Genomic DNA, 9,918 nt, shown 5'->3' with positions numbered 1-9,918 from the left:
TTTTCCATGCCTCAGCATAATGATCACTTGTCAATGGGACTACAGAAATGACTGACAGTGCATCGCCTCTCAGTACAGACCGAAGATACATATGTTTTTGTATGTCAGCAATTTGACCATTATTATGAAACGTGGCTTCGAATAAATCTTTAAATTGACTCCAAATTTTCAAATTGCCGTCAAAAGTCATTAAAGAAAGCTTAGGTAGGGCAACTGACAAGATATTTCCAGTTGTAGGTGAAGAAGCTACATTGGAAGAACTAATATTCAAATTTGTTTGAGTGGATGGTAAGGTTTCGAGAATAGCCTTGACATTGAAATAAGTATCATCAAATTGGCTCATCAGAATTTCAAGCTCAGTTGTTTCCAATCAAGGATTTTGTTTGTTATAGTAGCTCTGCATCTTATCTATTATATCATTGAACTCCACCTGGTGGTGATTGATATGCTCACCCATAACTTTCAATAAATTCTTCATTTTTTTATTTTTCGGATCCTTTTCGACAGCTTCGGCAATTTCATTAATCCATTTTATTTTACGAATTAATGCATCTCTTTGAAACGTCAAGTCTTCGATAACACCCATAGTGAGGCGATAACAGTGAGCACTCGTCAAGAGAGAGAGTGAGACAAAGAGCCAAACAAGAATAAGAGAGAAAACACGAGAGCAGGTGACACAATGAAGTAGTGTAATGAACAATGACTAGCTTATCTAATCATACAAGCCAAGCCAGCAACTTCAACTTATGCTCGGTAGAGAATGATCGGTTATGAGGCTAATAATACCGTATCTATACTCATTGGAACAAACAATAACTGCTATTAATAACAAAGTAACGACAATAATCAATGCAAATAACTGCAAGTATCCTTTGAAAAAAGTAACAGTTCCAGTTACTGTTACAGCTAGATGATGTATAAGTCTTTCTCTACTTATTGACATGAACTTGCCAGTCCAGCCTTGTGGTGCCAATGCAACAATCTTATGCAATAATACTACGACAAAACTATTTACGAAAATATTACTTGTTCTACTCAATTTCCAACTTGAATTGAGCCCAAATTTCTTAAGAATACCACAAATAAAGTGTATATTCATCTACAACGACAAAAACAAGCCATATACACAGAAAAACCATGAATAAAATAGGCATAAAAACCGACAAACCTATTAGACAAAATTTCAAACTTATGTCCTATTCAAATTTGATTAGCAAATCAATCCGGACGGTTGGACCATGTTTAATTCGACAGAGACTGGCTCAAACAGCACTCTGGTTTGTGGACTGTATCAAATACATCGAGAACCTTTTGGGGTTGTCTGGCGTTGGGTAGCAAATTGAACAATTTAAATGGCTAAGTGCACAATAACATAGGCCTACCTTCATGTCCAAATCCTCCTTGCTTCTAGGATCCCGGGTCCAGATCACGATACAAGACGAGACGACACTTGTTATAAATCACAATAAATCAATAGATCACTTTGCAAAAATCAACATTACGAGAAGTGAGCTGTCCGCTTGGCTGGCAAATGGCAACTGGCCGCAATATTATGCTATGTGCATCACCCTTCAATTGCCCCCTCCACCACACAACGACAGACAACAAAGCAACATTGATATAATGTCCGAACATTTATGGAATGCATGGAGAGTGAGAACAGAGAGAAATGGAAGGAAGCAATAAATAAAGAGAAAGTAACTTTGGAAAAGAATAATACTTGGCATATTGTTGATGAAAAAGAAACTACAGGAAAGGAAATTTTAACAAGTAGGTGGGTATTCAAAGTAAAAGATAATGGGATATACAAGGCTAGGTTAGTTGTTAGAGGATGTCACCAGAAAGAAGGTTCCATTGATTTTAAAGATACTTTTAGTCCTGTTGTAGACAATGCATCATTAAGAATTTTGTTTTCAATTGCAGCACAGGATAATTTGAAAATCCAAACATTTGATGTAAAAACTGCTTTTTTGTATGGGGAATTAGATGATGAATTTTTTATGAGAATTCCAGAAGAGTAGATACATAATGTATGTTCTGGGAAGCTTTTTTATGACTTTTCCCCCCCTCCCCCCTCCCCCCGCACAGATCCTACCTACCCCGCACCTCCCCCGCTCCTGCCGCCCCCTCCTTCTGCCCCTCTCCTGCCCCCTTCCCCGCTCCTTAGAAGGAGAAGAAGCTCCCCCTCTTTCTCTCTCTCTCTAGAAGAAGGAGAGGTGGAAGAAGAAGGAGAAGAAGAAGAGGAAGAAGAAGGAGAAGAAGAAGAAGAAGAGGAAGAAGAAGAAGAGGTGGAAGAAGAAGGAGAGGTGGAAGAAGATGATAATGATGATACTCTCTCTCTCTCTCTCTAGTCATGCTCTAGTTAATATAGTCATGCCTAATTACATTCAGTCATGCTCAATTACATTTAGTCATGGTCTATTTGATGATTAATAGCAGAGAGAGATATGTGAGAGAGAGAGAGAGAGAGAGAGAGAGAGAGAGAGAGAGAGGCAATCTACTGACAGATTTAAGTGAAACGAACTTCTGCCAGATTTAAGTGAAATGAATATCTTACTCTCAGATTTAACTGAAACATGTTTTTGACAATGATGTGAAGTACATGCAGAATTGTGGGTTGTACACACAATGATCATTATATTTTTAATGTTTCCTCAATCATAACTAATGCATAGAATGAACTTGTATATCCAAATACACATTAGTAGACATGTATCTTTAAACTCTCTGGAGAGTGATCTATGATCTTTTACATTTTTTATTGGCAATGTCATATAAGCATTTCCAGAGATCATTAGAATTATTAACAATAGCTAATGATTCATCATTATTTGAACAACCATAATGGAAATGTCCGGTTTCTAGTATATCGAGTAATTCAAAAATTTCAGATAAAATTGGAAAGTGAAGATTTTCTGTTTTTGTTAATGCAAGATCACTCACCTCATCACCCATTGAAAATTTAATATTCTTTGCAATTAGATCAAATTCATTGAATGAAATTGTCATCAAGAGATGAGATAGTTTCTTGAACTTTGAAAAGCTATAACAATCAACCATATTTTTCAGTTGAGTGTATGTACAGGTAAAACGTGATAAGAAACTATTTGAATGAACTTGTATCTGCACACTATACTACACACTTCTATAAATAGCATTGAGCTTCAACGCATGTGAGATCTTTACAGCTCAACTAACAAAGCGATACTGAACGATTAAACCTAGACATTGCAGGTACAATGGAAAATGAAAACAATCGAGTATACACTAGAAATTTATTTACACAATTCACTACAATTGTTCATCACTTCCTCTTCAATTTTTATTAGTTTACTAACAGACAGTTTATGGGGTCTGTAATAGCATAGATAATCATTTATATCGTTCAAATTCACTGTGATTAAGAAAATGTCTTTTAGTTGTTTCACCAAATGATGATTTTCATGAGTTGAATGTTTAATTGCAATTTCACAGGCATCATACCAATCAATACACTGTTCTAACCTCATTTCCAATTCACTATCAGCTTGCATCCACTTGCACGGGTCCATGATGAGCGAATGAAGAAACTATACATATGTCGGTACTAATATAGAGAAATTAAATGGTTCCTGTGCCTTCCCTCCAATGCAACATACACGAGCAGTATGATATTTCAATGCTTGCATACAATGGGAACGCCCCAACCATTCTCCCCGACAACTGTTCTCCCCAACAGCCGATCACCTTTTCAAACCAGTTTTTAGGGTATCGGTTGTCGCTGGTCAACGCCGTCAACTGTTCTCCTTTTCGAGCAGGTTTCAGTAGGGGATCGGATGTCGGGGAGAACAGTTGTCGGAAGCGCTCGAGGAGAACGGTTGTCGGGAACGCTTCCAACAGACGTTCTCCTTCTTTTCAGTAGGAGAACGGATGTCGGGGAGAATGGTTGTCGGAAGCGCTCGAGGAGATCAGTTGTCGGGAATGCTCCCGACAAACGTTCCCCTCACCACATCACATGAAATCACCATTCTGGCTGGCTCTCTCCTTGAAACTTGAAAATGAAGTCACATGAATCCTATGTATCATGCTATTAAACCAGATTACTAGATACTGTACTATACAACTAGTTCTGATACTATACAACTAGTTCTGATATTCTGATCGTCTTTGTTAAGTTCTGATATTCTGATCATCTTTGTTAAGTCTATATTCAAATTAATATTCTTGTGCAATGTCAATGCACATTACTTCAAAAGTTCTGAAATGGTTTGGAATTAATATATATGAAATGAAATGTTCAAAATATATATTAATAGTCATCTAAAAGCATTGTGCATGACAAGGCCGCAGCATTGATCGTTGCATTGATATTAATTTTAACTTCATATAATTATTTACAAACGTTAGGCGAAGGCACTAAAAGAATTTATTCGAATGATTTTGATGCAATCTTCAAATCATGGGCGTATCCAGGCAGGGGCAGAGGGGGGCATCTGTCCCCCGCTAGAAGTTGACAGATAGATTTTCTTTTGTTATTTATAACTAAATTGTGGAAGTTACAGGAGTAACTCTCCATCTGAGTGTCAAATTGAATACTTGAGAAGGTCTTTGATAATTCATTGGAGTTTGATTAGGTGGCTATTAATAATATTAGATTCAATCATTAATTATCATTAATCTATTAATTTTTAGCTTCTTACTGAATGGAGGGTCAACTTATTTTTCATACCGCATATCCACTCACATAAAGAAAGACTCAGGTAGATAGACCTACCTTGTTTCTGTTAAGAGTCTTAAAGAGAATTAAATATACTTTTTTTCAATTGAGCTGGTGTTAACAGCCTGAGTAGTAACTTATTACACAGTATTATTTAGAATCGAGGTTTTCTTGGGATATTGGAGTCATTCAGCATCCAGCTGTGAGGCCTTTACCATCTCATAAAATAATTCCTGTCTGGATGTTGGTCAGGAACTTGCAAAAATAAATCCATTTATAAATTCTGTGCTCATTATTAGGTCTAGAATTGTTGATTTGTGTATGCTGCGACCGAGGGAGCCATCTTAAACCTGGAGGGTCTACCGACCGCTATCGGTGAACATCAAATATTTACCACAAAGCACAAACATAATATATGCTGTACATATTTCGGTTCATAAGAAGATGTAGGTTTTATTGTACGCTGAGCGCCGGCATAGTTTCGTAAAGCACCCCTTTAGCAAATTATTCCAGCTCGTTGCATACAATTTTTTGTTTTCTAGAGTGGTTGTCAAAACATCCATTGTTGTGAAATCAACAACGGTCATCTATAAACTACCGGTATAGTCTCTGCTATACAATAACATCTATGATGACTTACACCTTACCTTCGGTCCTAGGGCTGCCCCAGAAATCTTTTGTGTTAATGACCAATAAAAAACAGCCTCAACACAATAGATTTTTCAACGACAGTAGTTAAAAACTCCTTTTTGTAAAATTCAATATTTTCATTCAACATGTATAACTACTGTAGTATCACACTCACAACTACTGGTACTCAACAAGTGAAAGTCGTCAATGCATAGAAAAAGTAAAAGCGATTTATACTTGATTTATGATGATACAATACTCGTTAATATCTCTGATAATTATCAGAAGGCATTGAATTAGCAAATGAAATTCTTTCATTTAGGAGTAGGTTATTTAATTCCTACTACAATAATTGCGCATGGTGTACAGTCAACTAAGGTTTTCCTTTTTCATCCTTTAAAATACGGAAAAAAGGAAATGCTAATTAATTATGTTATATGATCCTTGTAATTTTAATTATAATTTTTCTATTCTCATTATAATTTTTGTGCTTAACATCCCCTCAACTATTGATCAATCTATCTATTTTCTAATCCTATGTACCCGAATTCGATTGTAGTTCAACACTGTTCACATCAGGTTCCGTACATGGGAAGTTCATTACCCTCACCGTATAGGCCTAGACCACCAGCACTCGTTCAGGACGTGATATTTTTGAAGGAAGCAGACCTTGGACCTTGACATAACAAGCAGAATCTGGACAGAGATACTACAACAAATTCCAAAAATAATACATTCTACCTATTCAATGAATCTAACAATCTATCTGCACTCCCACGCTCCACAGATAATATGGGTTTTTCCAACTCAACAATCCTAATAATTAGCGGTGAGAATAGCTCCCTTGTCTGGTCTGGGTTAAGGCCTGTCGAACATAACATCTATTCTTCAATCCCAAAACGATCATCCAAGACTTAATGATCCGTACATTGACCCATCCAATTATAGGCTACACTTAGAATCCAGGTACATTGTTTGGTTTAGTGAAAGGGTAGGACGTGTTATTTTTTCAATTATTGGTAGCAGTATCCGAAAGGCAAGATTCTGTTTATGTCGATTACACATTCCTTCAAAAATATTACAGAGGGTTCTGCGTATCTCATTACTATCTCGAGTTTACTACGAACTAACTCATTCATTTCAATTGGTTATTCAGGATGAAAGGAATAATAGAGAACATTACAATATTATGTTGATTTCTAATAACTAAGTAATTTCTAGTAATTCCATGAAATCTCACCTCTTGTTCGAGTTCATTAGAGGTAGCCTATTTAATTGGTGGAGCGAAAATAATTATTTGCGAATTCAGAGTTCTAATTTAGTGAGAACGTACAAAAATTAAACAGAAAAAGTTAAAAGTGATGGTCATCTTCTGATAGCCTACTGTAATTACAAATATTAGTAACCACATAAAATATGTGTGGTGGCGGATGGAGGCGATGAATCCAATAAAAACATGTTGGATGACAGATTAAAAATATTGAATGCAATCTAATGACAGATTTAATTGAATCTACTATAGATTCATGCGTTAATCGATATTATCAATTAATATTATTATAATAATTATTGATTAGAATCTCGACATACTGCCATATAAATATACAAAGGACTTCTGCTACTGCAAATATTGACATAATAATAATAATAATTATCCAGCAGTTGGTGTACTGCAATATTTAATTTCTTCCATCATTATCAATTAATTTATTTTTAAAAATGAAAAAAAAGTCGCCCTCTCTTCAACTAGCAAAGCGGTTTTAAAAAAAATCTTAAATCTGAGAAATAATAAACTAAGTATAATAAGAAACTTCAGTCCTATAATAAGGTCTTAAACGATATTTCAGACTAAACAATGCAAAGTTTTTCCGTTTTGCCCCCCGAATCCCCTTTCAGTTTAGGAGAGTTGAGAATATATACACCCTTAGCACGTTGGAACGTTACAAAAAGGGGCTCATGTTGTGTGTTTGTGTTACAGGTTCAAACCTAGCGAAATGGGGTTGAACTGTGTATGTCTTATAGGTTCAAACCCATCTAAATGGGGAATCGAAATCGTTCCTGGTCTCAGGAACAATGTTCCATTGTTTCAGGAAGAAAAGGAATTATGAATCTTTTAAAATCTGTCTATAATACTTGAGGGTCATATACTCCGATTTAATATTATGAAATTTGTTAAGTGAATTACAAGCGCGATTGTCCCTCTACAGTCACAATCCATCCTTCCTTTTGAATGGATTGATTCCCAGTTATAGAAAAAACAAATACTGTATATATTTAGCTCATCAGTTCATCAAAAACTAAGTTAAGGAATCATACTAGCATAGAGAATATTCATAAAATTAAAAAAACATTTCCTGTGGAAACTCCATTATTGATTGAATCAAGGATGAAGGATCAATGGGCCAAGTGAATAAAAACGAGTAAACTTTTCGTAGTACAATCTGTCTAGTGAAGTATTTATTTACTACCTAGTGAACGCTCGCCCAGGAAGTAAACACTTGCTTAAAAGTGAATAAACCTAATACGCTCTCTTTAGTGTTTGTTCCCATAAGAAAATTTAAGTGTACAATGCAGGATTGGTTGAAAGCTAAGCATCTTTATTCAATACAAGAGTGGCATGACACGAGCCTGGACGGTCTCAATTTTGTTTAAATTGTGTGATGTAGTCTCTGTACCTGATAATTTGTTTCTTATCTGATTGAATGTTCCTAACATGACAATGTCAATGTATTTTTATGTGAATACCATGACAATTGAATATGTTCTATTCCATTCTATCTTCTAGTGTTTACTAGGAAAAACTGGAGTCTTCACTATAGAGTAACTTAAACTATTCAGCGGTTTTATTCACATAGAATCTCCTTAGTTCTTACTAAGTTCAGCTATTCATAGATGTGTTCGCAACCAAATACAAAAAGTTTACGTCTACCTGAATAATTTCTTCTTATTTCTTGTAGTCCTATTTGAATGATTGAATTTTTAATCTCTCTAATATAGAAGAAACTTTGACACTCTTGAGGATATTTGTTCGTGGATATGTGGAAACTGTTCTCGAATGAAATAGTCAGTTTGAAATTGAAAAAATGTTAAGATCAAATTATTTTGAATTACAGTTAAATTATTTAATGAATAAGCAGGCTTCATCCATCAGATTATTTTCAAAGAATAAAAAAGATTTGAGGATATCTGTTCCGTTTTAAAGTGAGACCATCAGTTTAAAATTGAAATAAATTTCAGATTAAGAGTTACCAGTTTCAATAATTACTCCTATTTCCCCCAGCTAACCTATTTCCATATAAAATTAATTATTCAATCAATTTCAATAATAGTCATTTTCATGAAATTTATATTTATTTATTTGAGTAAAATTAAACAATACGAGGAGAAAGAAAACAATCAATCACCCAGAACTTCTTCTATTCCTTATTTAGTCACATAATAATCCTTGTTTTAATTAAAAAATTACAGGAAATTAAAAACTAGCCCCATTTTGCTTTTGGATATTAGAATTTCATTTTCAAATCTCCAAATCCTTTCATGTAGGAATCCAACCACCGCATTGAATGAATAGGCTGGACAACGAAGCGAAATTAAAATACAGTACCATGCAACGAGTGGGCCAACAAATCTATTTTTGTACTCGGTTAGACCTTTTTGGAATTTCTCAGGTGTTGGCCTATTCCTGATATTTCTCAGAAAATGTAATTAAGAGTGGATTCTAGTCACTCTGATAAGTACAGTTATGTGTAAAATATTTGTTGTACAGGTGTACCTCTTTTTATTATATATTGGTCAACTGAAGACTGAACAATGAACAGTGGAGAACTGCACAAAATAGGTACAAGTTATTTGATACCTGTTATCAACCCTCTTCCTAGAAGAGGGACAAACGCAATAATTATTCTCATGCAGTTTTTTCTATAGCCTTTGTATTTCATCAATGCCTGTTTAGAGGACATCTGTTATGACCTATTTACTATCTACCTGCCATCCTACTAATTATAGAATCACGGTATCATAGTCTAGGCCGTGGATAAGAAAATTCTTAGGAAGTCCTGGTCGAATACCAAAATATAACATTCCAATCTATTCCGCACCATAAACCGACACAAAACCATTGTACGATAATTATCTATAATCTTAGTATGTAACGATTTCTTGTTCTATATCTATATGTATGAAAAATTAAATTTGTATACTAGCTAGTTAAATTGTTATATCAGTTTCATCTATATAAGTTATACTGTACCATATCATAGTATAGTTTTATTGGTGACAATAATTTGGCCTAAAAATAAGCGAGAAATGTCCGTAGTCCGGTTAAGGTGGTATCACAACGTAATATTCCTATATAATAATATAATATGAAAATAAATATAATTCCTTTTTTTGTCTCTTTTTATATGATTTCACTTAATAATAGAAATATTACCGTTTATAATACCAGCCCAACGGACATTAGCCAATTGAAAAATGATTTTGTAAGCTCCTAAATATTTGTATAATATAATAATTCCAATAGAAAGTAAAATAGCCTCATCCTTTTTTAGAATCTCTGGCATGTCTATTTGCTGAATTCAACTATGTTTTCT

The sequence above is a fragment of the Nilaparvata lugens genome, chromosome X (assembly GCF_014356525.2).
Source record: "Nilaparvata lugens isolate BPH chromosome X, ASM1435652v1, whole genome shotgun sequence".
NCBI classification, from domain to species: Eukaryota; Metazoa; Arthropoda; class Insecta; order Hemiptera; family Delphacidae; genus Nilaparvata; species Nilaparvata lugens.
The sequence above is the reverse complement of the archived record's forward strand: the minus strand, read 5'-3'. Positions refer to the sequence as shown.